This window comes from Oryctolagus cuniculus, chromosome Y (assembly GCF_051225735.1).
Source record: "Oryctolagus cuniculus isolate XC-2025 breed Fujian yellow rabbit chromosome Y, ASM5122573v1, whole genome shotgun sequence".
NCBI classification, from domain to species: domain Eukaryota; kingdom Metazoa; phylum Chordata; class Mammalia; order Lagomorpha; family Leporidae; genus Oryctolagus; species Oryctolagus cuniculus.
This window is the reverse complement of record NC_142889.1, coordinates 24,100,521-24,122,165: the sequence shown is the minus strand read 5'-3', so window position 1 is coordinate 24,122,165 and position 21,645 is coordinate 24,100,521. Positions and strand designations below refer to the sequence as shown.

Here is a 21,645-nt window from a genome sequence, read left to right as displayed (position 1 = left end):
TATTTTATCTCTATTTGCATGAATTTATATATTTCCATTTTGTCTGCACAAAGCTGGTAACAATATTTTCTTGTTCATCATTTGTTTTTAATCTCAATATTTGGCTTTCTTGCCTTTAATTCCTTCCACCCTGCTCTCCTCCATCACTTTCCTTTCCCCTCCTCCTGATTCTACCTTCTCCCTTCTCCCCTCTTCCCATGTGCTTCTCCCTCCCTCTCCTTCTTTCGTCCTCTGTAATAATTTGAAAAAAATTTTTGTTAATGAGCACAAAAAATTATACATATTTATGGAATATCATGTTATGACTTGATATTTGTATATATTTATAATTTAATGTATAATCAGGGCTAACATATCTACCTCCTCAAACATCATTTCTTTATGGAGAAAATATTGAAAAGCCCTTCACCCAGTTTGTTTTAGAATAATGTATAATACATTGTCATTATATATAGTCAATCAACCTTCACCCAGTTTATTTTAGAATAATGTATAATACATTGTCATTATCTATAGTCAATCGACTATACAATAGAACACCAGAAATTCTTTCTCCTATCTAGCTATGGCTTAGTATCAGTTTATCATTTTTTCTCCATCCTTCACTTCCCCCCTACACTCCCCAGACTCTGGTAACCACCATTATATACCTAATTTACATTAGATCAACCATTTAGATTCCACATGAGTGAAATCGTGCAATGCTTGTCTTTCTATGCTTGGCTTATTTCACTTAAAATAATTACCTGTACCTCCAATCTTCTTACATATGAAAAGATTTAAATCATTTAATGGCATAATAGTATTCCACTGGTTATATGTATCATATTTTCCTTATTCATTCATCAGTGAATGGACACTTAGGTTGTCTCCATTTCTTAATTGCTGAAAATTGTTCTGTAATAAACATGGGAAAGCAAATATATCTTCAAAAGACTTATTTTGTCCTCTGTTGATGGGAATGTAAACTGGTGTAACCACTCTGGAAGACAGTATGGAGATATCTCAGAAATCTGAATATAGACCTACCATATGATGTGGCTTCCCACTTTTGCAACTAGATGGGCACAACTGGAAACTATTTTTAAGTGAAATAATTCAGAAATAAAATGACAGATATTATATATTTTCCCTGATCAGTGTTAATAGTGTATCTAAAATATAATGTATTATATGAAATGGACATTTTGAGATTTGAGGATTATTTACAGCCTTGTCTCTTCTGTTGAGGGACAGCATCATTTTCTTCATACAATTTGCTGAACTCTTTCACTTAATGTAGGGTTAACTTTATGATCATTCAGTAAATGGAAAATAGATATTTATAAAAATTAAGAGTGGGAATGGGAGAATGAAGAGAAAAATTTGTTTGAGCATGGGCAGGAAGGAGGTTAGGGTGGGTGTATTACTATGTTCCTAAATTTTTATGTATCAAATACATGAAACTTGTATAACTTATATAACATTTTAAGAAATGAAGCAGCAATTTCTAAAAATAAAAAGATAAATTTTAAAAAATGGGAGAAAATATTTATAATCAATATATCTGAAAAGGTGCTAATGATTAATACATATGAGAAATTCAGTTTGATAGCAAAAAAAATACAATTTATAAATGAACAACACATTTAAACACAAATCTCTCAAAGGAAGATGTAGAAATGAAAAACAGGGTAATGAATAAAGGCTCACTATAACTAATTGAAAGCTACAATAAGCTATTATTTTATTCTAAGTATATTGCCTTTTACCCAAAAGACAAAGACAATGAGTGATGGAGAGGATGAGGAGAAAGGGGCATCTTTGTGTACTTTGGTGGCAATGTAATTAAGTACATCCCAAAAAAAAAGGGATTAATATTCCTAAAAAATCTGAAAGAACTACTACATGTTCCAGCAATGCCACTATTGGAGATATATATATACTATATATCCATTATTTCCATTGGGCATGTATATATATATATATATATATATATATATCCCCTATATATATACACACATATATACACAATTGTATATATATACACACATATACATATACATATATATACACTTATTTCCATTGGGCATATATATATCCCATATATATATCCCATATATATATATATATATATATATGCCCAATGGAAATAAGTCTCTATTTTTTAAATTTTGTTTGTTATACAAATATCATGTATTTCCTATATACAGATTTAGAAACATAGTGATACTCATCCCTACCCTATTTCCTGCTCAAACTCCAAACCTTCTTCCTCTTTCTTCTTACATTCCCACTCCTAATTTTTACCAAGATCTATGTTCAATTTACTTAAAGATCATATAGTTAACCTTACACAAAACAAAAGAATTCAACAAATAGTATGAAGAGGAAAAACAAAAAAAAACACTATTCCTTAATGGGAGAGACAGGAGCTATAAAATAATCAAATCTCAAAATGTCTATTTCACTACATTGCATTTCAGGTATTCTATTAGTTATCTCAGATCAAGGAAAACATATGATATCAGTCCTTTTTGGACTGGCTTATTTCACTTAGTAAAACGGTTTTGATAGTGCCCATCTTGTTGCAAAATACAGGATACTGCACAGTGTATATATTGCATAGTTTCTTTTTCTAGTCAAAACCTGATGGAGGCTGGTGCCGTGGCTCACTAGGTTAATCCTCTGCCTTGTGGCACTGGCACACCGGGTTCTAGTCCTTGTCGGGGCACCAGATTCTGTCCCGGTTGCCCCTCTTCCAGGCCAGCTCTCTGCTATGGCCCGGGAGTGCAGTGGAGGGTGGCCCAAGTCCTCGGGCCCTGCACGCCATGGGAGACCAGGATAAGTACCTGGCTCCTGCCATTGGATCAGCACAGTGCACTGGCCACAGCACACTGGCCGCAGTGGCCATTGGAGGGTGAACCAACTGTAAAGGAAGACCTTTCTCTCTGTCTCTCTCTCTCTCACTGTCCACTCTGCCTGTCAAAAAAAAAAAAAACTGATGGACATCTGAGTTGATTGCCAGTCTTAGCTATTGTGAATTATGCTGCAATGAACATAGGGGTACAGATAACTCCTTCATATACTGATTTCTGGAAGTTTGGGTAAATTCCCCTGAATAGGATGGCTGGATCATATGGTAGGTCTATATTTGGACTTCTGAGGTATCTCCATACTGTCTTTCACAGTGGCTAGAGCAGTTCACATCCAATAAGAGTGGATTAGGGTACCTTTTCCCCATATCCTCACTAGTATTTGCTGTTTGTTGATATCCACATGAGAGCCATTTTAACTGGAGAGGAAACCTCATTGCTACTTTGCTTTGAAAAATATTTTAAATTTGGGTAATATAAATATATCCTGTTGTATTCTTTTTATTCAACATATTTTTTGGCTATTTGGGGCTCTTTCATGTGTTTAAATTAATTTTAATATTTTTTCTAGTTCTATGAAAATGCCATTGGCATTTTGATAAGAATTGCATAAATCGTTATGCAGCCTTGGTTAATATGATCATTTACTGATATCTATTCTTCCAATCTATGGCCATAGATGTCTTCATTTCTTTTGTGCCTTTTCAATTTCTTTCATCAGTGTTTTCTAGGTCTCATTGTCGATATTTTTTACTTTATTGGTTGAACTGAGTCCTAGGTTGGTATTTTTATAGTAATTGGAAATAAGAATAGTTTTAAAATTTTTCAGATAACTTGCTATTAGTATAAATCACTGCTACTGATTTTTATATTTTGACATTTTATCTTGCAAATTTGTTTTATTAATTCTAAAAGATCTTTGTTAGAGTATGTGATGTTTTCTATGTATGTGCTCATGTCATCTCCCACCAGTGACAATTTGACTTCCTTTGTTCCAATTTGAATGTCTATTTCTTTCTCTTACCTAATTGCTACATGATTTTTCATACTATGTTAAATAGAAATGCTTGGCAAGCGCCGCGGCTCACTAGGTTAATCCTCCACCTTGCAGTGCTGGCACACCGGGTTCTAGTCCTAGTTGGGGCACCAGATTCTGTCCCGGTTGCCCCTCTTCCAGGCCAGCTCTCTACTGTGGCCAGGGAGTGCAGTGGAGGATGGCCCAAGTGCTTGGGCCCTGTACGCCATGGGAGACCAGGATAAGTACCTGGCTCCTGCCATCGGATCAGCGCGGTATGCTGGCTGCAGCACGCTAGCCACGGTGGCCATTGGAGGGTGAACCAATGGCAAAAGGAAGACCTTCCTCTCTGTCTCTCTCTCTCTCTCACTGTCCACTCTGCCTGTCAAAAGAATTAGAAATGCTTAAAGTGATCATTTTGTGTTATTCCAGATCTTGGAGAAGAATTCTTCAGCCTCTCCACATTCAATATGGTGTCAGCTGTTGGCTTGTTGTATATGTCCTTTGTTACATTATTGTGTACCTGATTTGTTCAGAGTTCCTATTATGAAAGACTCTTAATTTTTATCAAGTGCCTTTTCTACATCTATTGAGAATGACATACGATTTTTGCACTTTGGTTGTTATAGCATGTCATGTGTAGTGATTTGTGTTTGTAAAAACACACTAGTATCCTTGGGGTAAATCTCTTCTGACTGTAGTATGTAATCCTTTTAATGTACTAGTATTTTTGTAAATTTTCCCATCTGTACTTACCAAGGATATTAGTTTATAATTTGAGTTTTTGTTGTATCTTTGGTTTTGGTTTAAAGGTAGTGCTGACCTTATAGAATGCATTTTGAAGAATTATTTCTCTCCTATTTTTGAATAGTTTAAGAAATATTGATGTTAATTGTTTTTACATGTTTCATAGAATTTATAAAAGGGAAGGCACTATGGCCTAGAGGGTAAAGCCACTGTCTTCAGTGCTGGCATCTTATATTGGCCATCACTTCAAGTTCTGGCTGATCCACTTCCAATACTGCTCCCAGATCATATGTCTGGGCCACTGTACCCATGTGGGTGTTCCAGATGAAGTTTCTGATTCCTGTCTTCATCCTGGCACAGTTACAGATATTGTAGCCATTTTAAAAGCAGGAAAATTGCAAGTTTACAACATAGTACTGCATGTAAAAAACTAGAAAAGCAAGCTGCCTATATCATCAGATAGTAAAATGAAATAAAACAGAAGTCAGAACATTGGTAAATGACTCCAAACAGGCATAACCACAGCAGAGAGGCAAGAGAGCTACAGAACAAACAAGGACAAAAATAAAAAGAACTATGGCCAGCACTGTGGAACAACAGGTTAAGCTGCTGTGAGCAATGCTGACATTTTATATTTAAGTGTTAGCTGGGAGTCCTGGCTACTTTGTTTCTGTCACTACATTGCTAATACTCCTATGAAGTTAGTACTTAATGATCCATATGTTTGGGGCCCTTCCACCCATGTGGAAGGCTAAAATGGAATTTAGGCCTCCTGGCTTTGGTCTCACCTAGACATGGCTGTTTCAGCCATCTGTGGTAGTGAAGTAGTGAATATAAGAACTCTGTGTACATGTTTTGCTCTGTCATTGTCTTTTAATGGAAAAAAAAAATTAAACATTGGCCCAGAAACAATCCCAGGAAGATAGTTTGGACATTTGGCCACCAAAGCAATACTTATGAATCCTCTTCAATCTATAAATAGATTGGTAATATGGACAAATGAGACAGTCTACACACAAATCTGCGATTCACATGACTGAAAAAGCCACAAGACAAATCCTACCTAGAACAAAAAAAACCAACATCCAACTCTAATAGTACAGCATTATGGCTGGCATGTGAGGTAACACAACTGTGGTCACATTACTGATCTGTACTAGAATAAATGGAGGAAGACTCATGTGCAGGCAGTGAAAGAGTTGTACCAAATACTTTGCAAATGTTAGGGTTGTATTTCAAACTGAGTAGTATAGAATGAGTATTTACTTACAAAAAATTACATGTGGATATCGCCCCCCCTACTCATAATAAGTGCAGGCAAAACAGCAGATTATATGGCACAGAGACTAATGTAGATTTCAAAGACTGCATAGCCAGCCTCTGCAGTACAGTGTTACACCCTCATGTGAATTCCCTAATACCTGCAGAGATGTGATGTTAAACAGGTATTTTTCCACCTTCATTACTGTTTTGCAGAATAATATTGAGTAATTTTGCTAGCACTTATTTTATGTACTAATAATTTTGTGGATAATTTTGCTGATGCTTGTTGAAATCTGCCTCAGAGTAAAAGCTTTGCCCACTTCCAATGCCTTTGTAGAGTTCTTCCTCTAAGATCCCTGATAGTGAGATCTGGCTATGGTAGAAAGTTTTCCTATATTCACATGCTTTCTCACCAGTGAGTTCTTTGATGTGTGCCTAACACTGACTTCTGGCATCAGGAATTTTCATAATCACTTCATTAAAAGGTGTTTCTTCCTTTTTGTGAGTTTTGCCTTCTGTTGAGATGTAGCTTCTGGCAAAAAGTCTTTTCTTATCCATAGCACTGACAAGTTATCTCTTACATGTGAGTTCTTTGATGCCTTCTGAAGTTTGAATTCTGGGAAAATGTTTTTCCACATTCATCACATTGATAAGGTTTCTCCCCTGTGTGAACTCTCTGATGTGTAATGAGTTGTGAGTTATTACAAAAGACTTTTCCACATGTATTGCATTCATAAATTTTCTCTGATCTATGCATTCTCTGATGGGTAAAGAGTTGTGATTTCCAACAAACGGGTTTTCCACACATTTTGCATTTATAAATCTTCTCCGTCTTATGTAGAGTGAGTTGTGACTTCTGGAAAAACAATTTTCCACAGGTACTACATTCATAAGTTTTCTTCCTTTTTGTGGATCATCTGGTGTGCAATGAGTTGTGATTTTTGGGAAAAGGCTTTTCCAAATGTATTGCATTCAAAAGGTTTATCCCCTGTGTGAATTTTCTCTGATATGTAGTGAGGTTTGACTTCCAGCGAAAGGTTTTTTCACACATTTCACATCCATAAGGTTTCTCATTTATGTGAATCTTCTGATGTGAAGTTAGATTTGACTTTTGGATAAAGGCTTTTCCACCTTTATTACATTCATAAGGTTTCTGCCCTATGTGAATTCTCTGATGTACAGTGAGATTTGACTTCCAGGAAAAGGCTTTTCTGCATATATCACATTTGTAAGATTTCTCCTTTGTGTGAATTCTTTGATGTGAAATAAGGATTGTTTTCCAATGAAAGCCTTTTCTGCATGTATTACATTGATAAGGTTTCTCCCCTGTGTGAATTCTCTGATGTAGAATGAGTTGTGACTTCCAATAAAATGCTTTGCCACATGTTTTACATGTGAAAGATTTGTATCTTGTGTGAGTCATGTGATTTGTAGTATCTGACCTCAGGTAAATGGCTTTCCCACATTCATCACACCCAGAGGGCCTTTCCCCTTTCTGAGTTCCATGATGGATAGAAAGGCAGGATTTACAATTGAAAGATTTTCCACAGGGGTTACAAGAATAGGTTTTTCTTCCTGTATGTGTTCTTTGACTTGTGATAAAATCTGATTTGTAAATGAGAGTTTCCTCATACTCAAAAGATTCATAAAGTTTCTTTCCTGTGTGTGCTTGTTGAGGTTTACTGAGGTAGGACTTTTTCTGGAAAGTTTTCTTTACATGTTCAGTTGTCTTTCCTACAATGCCAACTGACTTATTACAGGTGTCTCCCATATGAGCCCTTTCATTTGTAAAGAACACCCTTTTCCTGTTGAACCCTTTGCCTTTTACACTGTGTTCAAACACCTGCTGAAAAGGCTGAATCTTGTGAGGCTGCCTGATGGGCTCCCAACGTTCACTTGAGTTGCCAGGTACATTAGTGCCATCAGATTTCTCTGCAGCTCACATCTCCTCAGGCCTCCTAGGGAGAAGCAAATTGTGAAATAAATTATATGTCTCAGCTTTCAGTAAAAATATGGCCTGAGCTTAAATTAAGTGTTGCTTTTTTTTTTTTTTAACAGGCAGAGTGGACAGTCAGAGAGAGAGAGAGAAAGGTATTCCTTTGCCATTGGTTCACCCTCCAATGGCCGCTGCAGCTGGTGCACCACGCTGATCTGAAGGCAGGAGCCAGGTGCTTCTCCTGGTCTCCCATGGGGTGCAGGGCCCAAGCACTTGGGCCATCCTCCACTGCACTCCCCAGCCATAGCAGAGCTGGCCTGGAAGAGGGGCAACTGGGACAGAATCCGGCACCCTGACTGGGACTAGAACCTGGTGTGCCGGTGCTGCTAGGCAGAGGATTAGCCTGTTGAGCCACGGCACCAGCTAAGTGTTGCTTTTTAACTCTCTTGTGTGTTAAGTTGTTGTTTGTGATTACAACTTGCCTCAAATTTATTTGTTGACTTTTCCAGTTGGTTCCCAATAGGTCATCCCTTCTGTGGGCTGAAATGAGAAAAAAAAAAAAAAACTATATCCATGAACCATATATAAATGTTACTTGTAGAATGTTCAAGTAAAAGCAATGCAATTTCTTAGTGGAATAGCATTTGAATAGGTCAGTAAAAGGTATTCAGTGTTGCCCTATATATCTTTTTCTTCATAATACACTAAGGTAATAAAACAAAGGAAGCTTTCCCAAATTCATACATTTAACTATGTTAATTGTTTTAAGTGGAGAGAAGGGGCAAGTGATGTTAGGCAGTGGGTCAAACCATTTCTGAGGATACATGCATCCCACATTAGTACCAGATGAGTCCTGGCTACTGTGCTTCCAATACAGATTCCTGCTAATGTGTCCTGGCAGGCAACCAATGATGATTCTAAGTGTGTTGGAGCCTGCCACACACTTAAAAGACCCAAACAGATTTACTGGCTTTTGGTTTCAGGTTGGCCTCATTCTTACTGTTGCAGGCATTTGGGCAATGAACATGTAGATGGAGGACTTTTCTCTCATTCTCTATTTCTCTGTTACTTTCATTCTGCCTTGCAAGGAGAACATAATAAACATTTTCATAACTAAGTAAATATTTATAAAAGTTGAGAAACACTTAGTAAAAAATACTTACCAACTATCTTATTTGAGTAATAAGCTGCAAACTTCCCAGCAGCCATCATCATTTCTTATAAAAGTGAGGTTTCTTGCTTCCTTAATCATTCAGCTTTGAAGATGGGAAAACTTCATTGGATCACTTACTTATAGGTACCAGAAGAGGACATGTGTGTATCCCCTAGGCAGGACCATAACTTAGAAACAGCATCCATTTTTTGGTTGCTGCATGTTCAGTTTTTCCAGGGGAATGGCTATAGAGATCTATGGGGTTTCTTAAGCAAAAACACCTCCTTTAAATGTTTTCAAGATTTGCTTATTTTAGAGGCTGGTGCTGTAGTGCAGTGGGTTAAAGCCTTGCCCTGTGGCACCAGCATCCCATATGGGTGCCAAGTCTCAGCTGCTCCACTTCAGATTCAGCTACCTGCTAATGTGCCTGAGAAAGCAGCAGAGGATGGCCCAAGTCACTTGGTCCTTGTACCTGCATAGGAGACCCAGAAGAAACTCTGGACTCTTGGCTTCATATTGATTCAGCTGCACACATTTCAGTCAGTTAGGAGTGAACTGGCAGATGAAAGACCTCTCTCTCTCTCTCTCTGTCTCTACCTCTCTCTCTCTCTCTCTTTCAAATAAATAAAAAAAAAAACTTTTAAAAAAGATTTATTTTTTTTAAAGACAGAGTTACAAAGAGAGATGGAGAGAGAGTATTCATCCACTTATTCACTCCCCAAATGGCTGCAATGGTCAGGGCTGTACCAGGGTAAAGACAGGAGCACAGAACTCCAAATGAGTCTCCCAGATATGTGCAAAGAAACATCTGCTGCTTTCCCAGGCACAGTACCAGGGAGCTGCATCACAAGTGGGGCAGCCAGGACTCAAGTTGGTGCCCATATGAAATGCTGTCATTACAGGAAGTGGTTCAACATACTGTCACAATCTCAGCCCTTCCCAAATCTTTTATATGCACATTATGATGACAGGTTTCCACAGATTCCTAAGAAAACCTAGTATCTTCAGATTCTCAGTACCACAGAAGGCCCATAAATGTCCCATACATCATTTTTTGTATGCTTTCCAATCAATTTAAGGAAATATGTTCTGCCATTAGGATTATGTTCACCTTCTTTGAGAAGTACTTCAACCTCATTATGAAACCAGCATACTTGGTATTCTTTGAGTTCTTGGTATACACTCTTGCTCTAAAATTTAAAGTTATGTCTTTTAATGCTTGTGCTAGATGCTCAAAATTATCCCATTTTTACAGAAAACTGATTCTCTTATGCATTTCTAAACTTTTATATTATAATTATATTATAAAAGGAGCAGGAAAAGTATTATAGCAGGTTAACCTGCTTCCTGCAACACTGGCATCCCATTTTCTTCATGATTTATTTATTTGAACTACAGGGATAGGGACAGACAAACAAAGCCCATTCACTCATTCACTTTTCAATTGCTTGCAATGGCCATTTATTTTGTTACTCATTTATTTGAGAATCAGAGACAGAAAAAAGGGAGAGAGGGGATGCCACTATGGCATAGCGGGTAAAGCCACTGCCTGCAGTGTTGGCATCCCATGTGGGTACTAGTTCAAGTCCCAGCTGCTCCACTTCTGACTGGGAAAGCAGTAGAAGATGTACAGTAGAAGTACTTGGGCCCTGCACCCATGTGTGAGTCCCAGAGGAATCTACTGGCTCCTGGCTTCAGATTGGCGGCAGCTGCAGCCAATTGGGGAATGAACCAGCACTTGGAAGACCTCTCTCTCTCTGCCTTTCCTTCTTTCTCCATGTAACTGACTTTCAAATCAATAAATCTTAAAAAAAAAAAAGACAGAATAAGGGAGAGGAAAGAGACAATGAGAAAGCTCACGTTCACTAATTCAGTACTCAAATTTGTGCAACAGTAAGGCCTGTGCCTGGTCAAAACCATAAGTGGGAACTAAATTTCTGCAACTAATAAGAAATCAGTTCCTCTGTGTGATCCAATTTTTATAAGCATTGATAGAATAAATACATGAATAGGACAGTGCCATGGCTCATTTGGCTAATCCTCCGCCTGTGGCACTGGCACCCCAGGTTCTAGTCCTGCCTGGGGTGCCAGATTCTGTCCTGGTTGCTCCTCTTCCAGTCCAGCTCTCTGCTGTGGCCCAGGAAGGCAGTGGAGGATGGCCCAGGTGCTTGGGCCCTGCACCCACATCAGAGACTGGGAGGAAGCACCTGGCTCCTGGCTTCAGATCAGTGCAGCACACCAGCCACAGCACACTGGCTGGAGCAGCCATTTGGGGAGTGAAACAATGGAAGGAAGACCTTTATCCCTGTTACCCTCTCTAACTCTGCCTGTCAAAAAAAAAAAAAAAAAAGAATAAACGTCTGAAGAAAAACAGGATGTGACAGTAGGAAGAAGGACAAGTTTGAATACAGGGGATGTATTTAACCTAAAAATTAGTCTCATTACAGGCAGAAATTGATTGCAATGGGGCTAGCACTGTGGCACAGTAAGCTAAAATTCCGCCTGCAGCATTGACAACCCATATGGGTACTAGTTCATGTTCCAGGTGCTCCTCTTCAAATTGGCTCTCTGCTAATGGCCTGGGAAAGTGGTGGAAGATGGCCCAAGTGCTCTCCATCTTGGAGACCCAGAGGAAATTTCTGGCTCCTGGTTTCATATCAGCTCAGCTCTGGCCATTGCAGCCATCTGAGGAGTGAACCAGTGAATGCAAGACCTTTCTATCTCTCCCTCTGTCTGTCTGTAACTCTACCTCTCAAATAAATAAATAAAATTTTAAAAATAAATTGATTGCATTGTTGGTAGTTCTGACAAAGTATTCACCCAGAGCAAAACAACAAGCAGATGATGCGTCATATCAGCTGTTCTCAGGACTGAGATTTGGGATAAATAATGAGAAATGCTCTACCCAGTCAACATTCCTTGAGATCTTTTCCATCCCAGTCTCCCTGTCCCATGTATGCTGACTGACCTGACAGGCTCCAATTTAGGAGTTTTGTCACTGTCCATGGCTCTGTCCCCTGTTCCAACTTGAAGATCACCTCAGGTTTGCTTTTGCAGTACCCTGTTAAAGGGAAATAATGCTGGGTGTCATCATATCATTATGTTAGAGTTTTGAAAGACAACAGCTTGTTCACAGGGGCTGTGAAACAAAATTGTTGATTTCAATCCTTTCCTCATGTTTCTTGGCCTCAAATTCTATGCTTATCCACCATGTAATCTTTTAAACAATTAATTTGCTTGCCACATGGGAAGTAACTGTTTCACTTCGTCATGAGAGGGGAATAGCACTCACCCAAAAACAACAGGCTATTGTAGGTCTCCATCATCATATCTTTGTACAGGGTCCTCTGAGAACTGTCCAGGTACTGTCACTGCTCCTGAGTGATGTCCACAGCCAGGTCTTCAAATGACACCAACATCTGCAACAGCACATTTTTTTTTTTTTTGGTTCATCATGCCAGTTCTGTCACAAAAAGACTAGGAGTGCATTTCTCTGTGTGTGTCTTCTATGCCTCTTATATAAGATGTGGATGATTTTGGAATCTATATGACAACAGAATGCAAAATTACAATGAAAATGTCTTGCTTCTATATTAATTTCATAATTCAAAAATCAGTACAATGGAATGCTTGTTATTATGGAACTGCTCTTTCTCCTAATGATTTTGAAAAGAGCCCATACTGCAATCTGTAGAAATACATGTAAGCATATGACTGAATTAACATTAGATGAGTTACAGGAGAAAATGTTGAACATCAATTGGGAGAATGAGGAATTTCTTAAAAATAAATTTTTCTGTATTATCAGATCATTTATTTTATTGCAAACTTTTTTAAATTTATGCATAGTTTTTTATAATGTATTTTTCAATTAATTATTTGATAAATTTTTGTGTGTACTTAATGACTACCACAATTATGTAACCAGGCCATAGGTCAAATAATATTTACATCATGGACATAGAGTTTGAAGCAGGAAAAAGAATATCAGTAACATGTATCAGGTACAGTTCACTCTACTTCATATGTCTACAGGAAAATGCTGAGCTCATAAAAATATCCAAATCATACAAGAAAGAGATAAAGGGAAGAGGAAGAAACCAGAAACTTGAGGATGCATAGGAATGGAAAACTCTCAAAGCATTTTCATTTGGGCTTTTATTATAAGGTTTTCAAGTCTGCCTTTTTTAATCTTACAAGTAAAATATACAGTAAGAAACAATTTGGAAAGCCAAAACATTCATACTGAAATCCATGTTAACTTGAAAATTAAGGTTATGACCATGACAGCTATTGCTAAATCATGTAAATGAAGTAGTTGTTCTCAATAGAATTTTCAATTGTTCAAAATCACAGGAAGGAGATCACAAGGTACATCTAAAAAACATGCTAAAACACTAGTAACATAACCAGACAAAATGTCATGTTTCAGAAGGCTGACAACTGGCTGGAATAACAAATACACTCACACACACAAATACACACATACACACACATTCTAAAGGGTTATACTGTCAGAAACAACCAAATTTACTTCAAAAGTGCCAGAAGATAAAGAAGTTATATTATAAACAAGAAGGAAGCCAACAAGGCAGCCCAGCCCATAGTAAGCATGCTGTATTCAGTCCTGGTCGATAATGTAATGTGGAGCCAGTGCCATGGCTCTCTAGGCTAATCCTCCACCTTGTGGTGCTGGCACACTGGGTTCTAGTCCCGGTCATGGCACCGGATCCTGTCCCAGTTGCCCCTCTTCCAGGCCAGCTCTCTGCTGTGGCCCAGGAGTGCAGTGGAGGATGGCCCAAGTGCTTGGGCCCTGCACCCATAAGGGAGATCAAGATAAGCACCTGGCTCCTGCAATCAATCAGCATGGTGTGCTGGCCTCAGCGTGCCAGCTGCGCCAGCCACGGCAGCCATTGGAGGGTGAACCAATGGCAAAAGGAAGACCTTTCTCTCTGTCTCTCTCTCACTATCCACTCTGCCTGTCAAAAAAATGATGTAATGTAAATAATATTGATAATGGTTAAAGAAAGCTATTTCTGAGAAGAAACAATGATTCCTTGGAAAACAACAGGTTGAAGAGCTACCAAGGTATGGAATGGAGTCAACAAAGTCTGTGTCTCAAGTACACAGCACAGGCCACTCTCCACATGTATCCCCAGTATGGTCATATTGCCATGAGACAGTACTGCTATCCTCCAGAATTCCTAAATTATTTTTAAAATGAAATTATAAAAAAGGAATGGCTGTCGTGATTATCCTCCTCCTTTTTAAATCATGTACACTGATTAAAAACAAAGCAGTCACCTTGTCTGCTCATGACACACAGGTCTAACAATCTAACCACATCTGGACATGATACATGTCTGGTTTCATTCACAGAACTTGGATTTGATTTCAAAGTTGAGAATAGATGATATTTTTTAAGTTTGTCTCTCTGGGTATGGGATGAAGTTAAGACACTTGTGAGATAAGATTAACTGATGTGTGGTGACCACTGCTCACTCAACTTCAGTATTGTTTCTTGAGAGAAAATCACATATCCTCTCCCAGTCTAGAACTCACACAAGTTCACATGATTCTCACTCAGCAAATATCAGTAGATATGAATTGTGCCACTTCTAGGAGAGCTTTACTTGGTCCAATGGCTTCTATATTCTCCAATCACAAAGATGAGCATTTCTAGTAAAGGTCACTATAGCAGGATGAAGAAAAATAGGAGATCTGAAACACACTTTAAATGTGGAAGCCCTGCAGTGTCTGGGAGTCACTTGTCACCTAATTATACCCTAACTTTTCAACCCTATTGTTGTGAGACACTAACAAATAGAGCATCTGTTATAGCAGTTCACTTTAATAGATGGATCTCTCTAAGTCCATGGAAGGGGGCAAGAAATGCACAGAGGCTAGGGGTTATAGACTTTTTAGCAAATTTTGTGGAAAACATACACAAAATAAAATTAAAAGTGAACCCACAGTTCACACTGAGTATTTAACAACTTTAGAATTACATGCAGTGTGTGATTAACAATCTTAGATTAGGAAAATCTATTCTAACTGAAACTCAATATCCAGAAACTATGCAAGCTCAAATTCAAGAATAGAAAACTCAGCAGAATTTTTAGAGGTAGAATGACAAAATTAGTAACTCATAGAATGGCAGATGTCCTAAATAGCACCCTGGCCTCAGAATCAACCCTAAAGGCATTCGGAGATGGCTGAAGAGCTCATGAGAGTATTTCAGGCATGGAAAGCCAAGACACTCTGGCAAAAGATCTCCACGAGTGAGGAGATCCCAGTGGAAAGAACAGGTCATCAAAGAAGGAGGTACCTTTCTCTGAAGGGAAGAGAGAACCTCCACTTTGACTATGACCTTGTCTAAACAAGATAAGAGTCGGAGAACTCAGAGGGCTTCCATAGCCTTGGAAACTCATGACTGGTGCATAGGGAGATTACTGATGCCATCGACAGGAGTGTCAATTGGTAAAGTCAACAACAGGAGTCACTGTGCACTTACTCCTCATGTAGGATCTCTATCCTTAATGTGCTGTGCATTGAGATTTAATGCTATAACGAGTACCCAAACAATATATTTCACTTTGTGTTTCTATGGGGGTGCAAACTGTTGAAATCCTTACTTAATGCATACTAAACTGATCCTCTGTAAAAAAAAAAAAATTATCAATTCCCAACTTGACTCTCACTGGGATTAAACATGACAATAGGTCTGCTCTGATTTCATCATCATTTAAAAAAAATCATCTATTATTTTTCACTTTATGTTTCTGTGTGGGAGCAAACTGTTGAAATCCATACTTAATGTATACTAAGCTGATCTTCTGTATATTAAGATAATCAAAAATGAATCTTGATGTGAATGGAAGGGGAGAGGGAGTGGGAAAGGGGAGGGTTGTGGGTGGGAGGGACGTTATGGGGGGGAAGCCATTGTAATCCATAAATCGTACTTTGGAAAATTATATGCATTAAATAAAAGTTTAAAAAAAATTAGTAACTTAAACATCACCAGATATGCCTTTTTTGTGTATTGTCAATTGCCAAATTCTGAAGATATGTAGCATGGGAGGTTAAATCCAATGCCAAAAATGACTACAGAGGAAGGAGATTTTTTCATTCTCATTTTGCTGAGGATACAAATATCTTCCATTGGAATGGGTCTCATTAATAGGGGATCTCAGATGAAAGTACTGAAGACTCAGTGATGTGTGGGATGGTAGCAAGTGGTATGGGCAAGTGGTATGGCACATATGTAACTGCAGACCTCACTGGGAGTAGGATCAGAGAAATATATCCTAAGCTAGTGAAAATTGTAATCCTATTGATCAACAAATCAGGCTACAAATCACAAGCTATACAGAAAAATGTTAACATTTCCTGAACAAACATTGTCCTTTACCCAAATTCTAGAGGTTTTTCTCTCCTTTTAAGTATTTATGTATTTGCATGGCTGAATGACAGGGAGAGAAAGATAGGGAAAAATCTTCCATTAGCTGTTTCACTTCCCAAGTCTCAGCAAATTCAAAAAAGTCAAAATCATACCATGCATCTTCTCAGAACACAATGGAATGAATCTGGAAATCAGCAACTCAGGAATCTCTAGAGCATATGTAAACACATGGAAACTGAACAACATGCTCCTGAATGAACACTGAGTCACTGAAGAAATCAAAAGAGAAATCAAAAACTTTCTGGAAGCAAATGAAGATAACAACACAACATATCAAAACTTATGGGATACCACAAAAGCAGTGTTAAGAGGAAAGTTTATAGCAATAGGTGCCTACATCAATAAATTGGAAAGGCACCAAATAAATGAGCTACCAATCCATAACAGGGATCTAGAAACTCTACAGCAAACCAAACCCAAACCTAGTAGGAGAAAAGAAACAATTAAAATCAGAGAAGAAATCAACAAAATTTAATCCAAAAAATTACAAAGATCAGCAAAACAAAGAGCTGGGTTTTTGAAAAATAAACAAAATTGACACACCATTGGACCAACTAACCAAAAAAAAAAAAAAAAAAAAGGAGAGGGAAGACCCAAGACCCAAACCATTAAAATCAGAGATGAGAAAGGGAATGTAACAACAGAAACAACAGACACCAAAGAAATAGTCATCAGAAATTACTACAAAGAGCTGTATGCCAACAAACTGGGAAGTCTAGCAGAAATAGAAAGATTCCTGGACACATACAACCTAACTAAATTGAACCATGAAGACATAGAAAACCTAAATAGATCCATATCTAAGACAGAAACTGAAACAGTAATAAAGGCCCTCCCAACAAAGAAAAGCCTAGGACTGGATGGATTCACTGCCGAATTCTACCAGGCATTTAAAGAATTAACTCCAAGTACTCTCAAGGTATTCAAAACAACTGAAAGAGAGGGAATCCTCCCAAATGATTTCTACAGAGCCAGAATCACCTTCATCCTTAAACCTAAAAAAGAGGCACCAGAGAAAGAGAATTACAAATCAATTTACCTGATGAACATAGATGAAAAAAATCATCAATAAAATTCTAGCCAGTAGAATGCAGCAACACATCAGAAAGATCATCTACCCAGACCAAGTGGGAGTTATCCCTGGTATGAAAGGATGGTTCAACATTTGCAAATCAATAAATCATTTACAAACTGCAGAAGAAAAAGCATGCAATTATCTCAAAAGATGCAGAGAAAGCATTCAATAAAATATAACACCCTTTCACAATGAAAACTCTGAGCAAATTAGGTATAGAAGGAACATCCTTCATTACAATCAAGATGATTCATGACAAACCCATGGCCAGCATCATACTGAATGGGGAAAAGTTGAAACCATTCTCACTGAGATCTGGTACTAGACAGGGATGTCCACTCTCACCACTGCTATTCAATATAATACTGGAAGTTTTAGCCAGAGCTATTAGGCAATAAAAAGAAATCAAAGGGATTTAAATTGGGAAGGAAGAGTCAAACTATCCCTCTTTGCAGATGATATGATCTGCAACTCTACCAAGAGACTATTGGAATCATAGAAGAGTTTGGTAAAGTAGCAGGTTACAAAACCAATACACAAAAATCAACCACCCTTATATATACAGACAATGCCATGGCTGAGAAAGGATTTCTAATATCAATCCCATTCATGATAACTACAAAAAACACATTGGAATAAACTTAACCAAGGGATTCAAAGATCTCTATGATGAGAATTACAAAATTTTAAGAAATTGAAGAAGATATCAAAAATGGAAAAATCATGTTCATGGATTGGAAGAATCAATATAATCAAAATTTCCATTCTCCCAAAAGCAATTTACAGATTCAATGTGATACCAATCAAAATACCAAAGATGTCCTTCTCACATCTTGAAAAAATGATGCTTAAATTCATATGGAGGCACAAGAGAACTTGAATAGCTAAAGCAATCCTAGAAAACAAAAACAGAGCCAGACATATCACAAAACCAGATTTCAAGACATACTACAGGGCAGTCATAATCAAAACACCTGGTACTGTTACAGAAACATATGGATAGACCAATAGAATAGCATAGAAACACCAGAAATCAATCCAAACAGCTATAACAAACTTATATTTGATCAAGAAGCTAAAACCAATTCCCAGAGCAAGAGCAGTCTATTCAACAAATGGTACTGGGAAAAACTGGATCTCCACATGCAGAATTAGGAAGCAAAACCCCTACCTTACACCTTACAAAAAATCCACTCAACATGGATTAAAGACCTAAATGTATGACCCAACATGATCCAATTACTAGAGAACATCAGAGAAACCCTGCAAGATACTGGCACTGGCAGAGTTCTTGGAAAGAACCCAGAGGTACAGGAAGCCTACGCAAAAATTAACAACTGGGAATACATCAAATTGAGAAGTTTCTGTACTTCACAATAAAGAGTCAGGAAAGTGAACAGACAACTGGCAGAGTGGGAGAAAATATTTGCAAATTATGCAACTGATAAAGGATTAATATCCAGAATCTACAAAGAGATAAAGAAATTCCATCACAACAAAACAAACAACCTACTTAAGAGATGGGCCAAGGACCTCAATAGACATTTTTCAAAAGAGGAAATTGAAATGGCCAACAGACACATGAAAAAATTTTCAGGATCACTAGCCATGAGGGAAATGCAAATCAAAAGCACAATAAGATTTCACTTCACCCTGACTGGAATGGCTTTCATACATAAATCCACTAACAACAGATGCTGGCGAGGATGTCGGGAGATAAGCACACTAATTCACTGTTGGTGGGAATGCAAATTGGTAAAGCCCCTATGGAGGTCAGTTTGGAGATTCCTCAGAAACCTGAATATAGCACTACCACACAACCCAGCCATCCCACTCCCTGGAATTTACCCAAGAGAAATTAAATTGGCAAATAAAAGAGCTGTGTGCACCTCAATGTTTATTGCAGCTCAATTCACAATAGCTAAGACATGGAATCAACCTAAATGCCCATCGACAGATGATTGGATAAAGAAATTATGGGACATGTACTCTATAGAATACTACACAGAAATAAAAAAATGAAATTCCATCATTTGCAACAAAATGGAGGAATCTGGAAAACATCATGCTGAATGAAATAAGCCAGCCCAAAAGGGACAAATAGCATATGTTCTCCCTAATCTGTGACAACTAACTGAGCACCTAAAAGGAAACCTGTAGAAGTGAAACTGACACTATGAGAAGCAAGGACTTATTGATCACTGCAAAGAATATGGAGTTCAGAATTTTAATACAGCAAATTAATGTAAAGCAAATCATTCTGAAGAATATTACAGTATTCACAATTTCTGCAACATATGCCTTACAATACTCAAGATAAAATTCAAAATCATTATACTTGGGGGAAAAATGAAAATCTGACTTATACTCAAGGACAGAAAAACTAGGAAGAAATTTAAGTTAGGTGTTGAAAGTAGTAGACAAGATACCTAAAGAATCTCCAAGTATCTTCCAGTATTTACAAATCATATAAAGTTAGATAAAGACTGATAAGCTATTTAAATTCTATAGATGTAACAGTATTACAGTGAAAACCTATTTGTAGGAAAAGGAAAAAATAGCGCAATGCAAGTTTAGTCCACAAAGTAAAAGTTGCTATCATAAAGAACAGCTTAACACCAATTTTAAAAGACTTCTACTTTTTTCTCTTACTGTGTGATGTTATCTGCCACACTGTGATGCAGGAAGATGGTCTTTCTATATTGGCCTCTTGACTTTAGACTGTCTAGCTCCCAGACTAGAAGAAATAACTGTTTTCTTGAGGCTGGTCTTGTGGCACAGCATATTATGTCACCACTGGTGAAGCTCTCATCTCATAGAGTCTGATTTGAGTCCTGGCTACTCAACTTCAAATTCAGCTTCCTTCTAAAGCATGTAGGAAGGCAATGTATAATTGCCCAAGTACTTGGGTTCCTGACACACATGCAGTGACTCAGATGGAGGTTCTGGCTCCTGGCATTGGCCTTGCCCAGTTCTGGCTGTTGTAACTCCTTTTTTTTTTAACTTTTATTTAATGAATATAAATTTCCAAAGTACGACTTATGGATTACAATGGCTTCCCCCCATACCGTCCTTCCCACCCACAACCCTCCCCTTTCCCATTCCCTCTCCCCTTCCATTCACATCAAGATTCATTTTCGATTCTCTTTATATACAGAAGATCAGCTTAGTATACACATCAAGTATGGATTTCAACAGTTTGCTCCCCGACAGAAACATAAAGTGAAAAATAATAGATGATTTTTTTAATGATGATGAAATCAGAGCAGACCTATTGTCATGTTTAATCCCAGTGAGAGTCAAGTTGGGAATTGATAATTTCTTTGTTTTTTTTTACAGAGGATCAGTTTAGTATGCATTAAGTAAGGATTTCAACAGTTTGCACCCCCATAGAAACACAAAGTGAAATATATTGTTTGAGTACTCGTTATAGCATTAAATCTCAATGTACAGCACATTAAGGATAGAGATCCTACATGAGGAGTAAGTGCACAGTGACTCCTGTTGTTGACTTTACCAATTGACACTCCTGTCGATGGCATCAGTAATCTCCCTATGCTCCAGTCATGAGTTTCCAAGGCTATGGAAGCCCTCTGAGTTCTCCGACTCTTATCTTGTTTAGACAAGGTCATAGTCAAAGTGGAGGTTCTCTCTTCCCTTCAGAGAAAGGTACCTCCTTCTTTGAAGACCTGTTCTTTCCACTGGGATCTCACTCGCAGAGATCTTTTGCCAGAGTGTCTTGGCTTTCCATGCCTGAAATACTCTCATGAGCTTTTCAGCCAGCTCTGAATGCCTTTAGGGCTGATTCTGAGGCCAGAGTGCTATTTAGGACATCTGCCATTCTATGAGTCTGCTGAGTATCTCACTTCCCATGTTGGATCACTCTCCCCTTTATTTACTCCATCGGTTAGCATTAGCAGGTACTAGACTTGTCTATGTGCTCCCTTTAACTCCCAGTCACTCCACCATGACCAACTCTGAACTGAAACTGATCACCTGGAACAGTGAGATGGCATTGGTACATGCCACCTCGATGGGATTGAATTGGAATCCCCTGGTATGCTTCCAACTCCACCACTTGGGGCAAGTCAGCCTGAGCATGTCCCAAATTATCCTATTGTGAGTGAAACAGGTGATAG

The 21,645-nt window shown here is 38.0% G+C and overlaps 1 long non-coding RNA gene across 2 annotated transcripts in view; it reads right to left on the bottom strand.

Moving 5' to 3' along the window:
* Window positions 1-8,248: 8,248 nt before the first annotated feature.
* The window catches only part of LOC138845025 (uncharacterized), a 117,399-nt gene continuing 104,002 nt past the window's right edge, over window positions 8,249-21,645 (bottom strand). For both annotated transcript variants that reach the window (XR_016228694.1, XR_016228696.1), the window contains 3 exons: window positions 12,262-12,388; window positions 11,938-12,030; window positions 8,249-8,356 (listed from right to left, as the gene is read on the bottom strand). This is a non-coding gene — a long non-coding RNA (uncharacterized LOC138845025). The remainder of the gene's footprint in view (window positions 8,357-11,937; window positions 12,031-12,261; window positions 12,389-21,645) is intronic.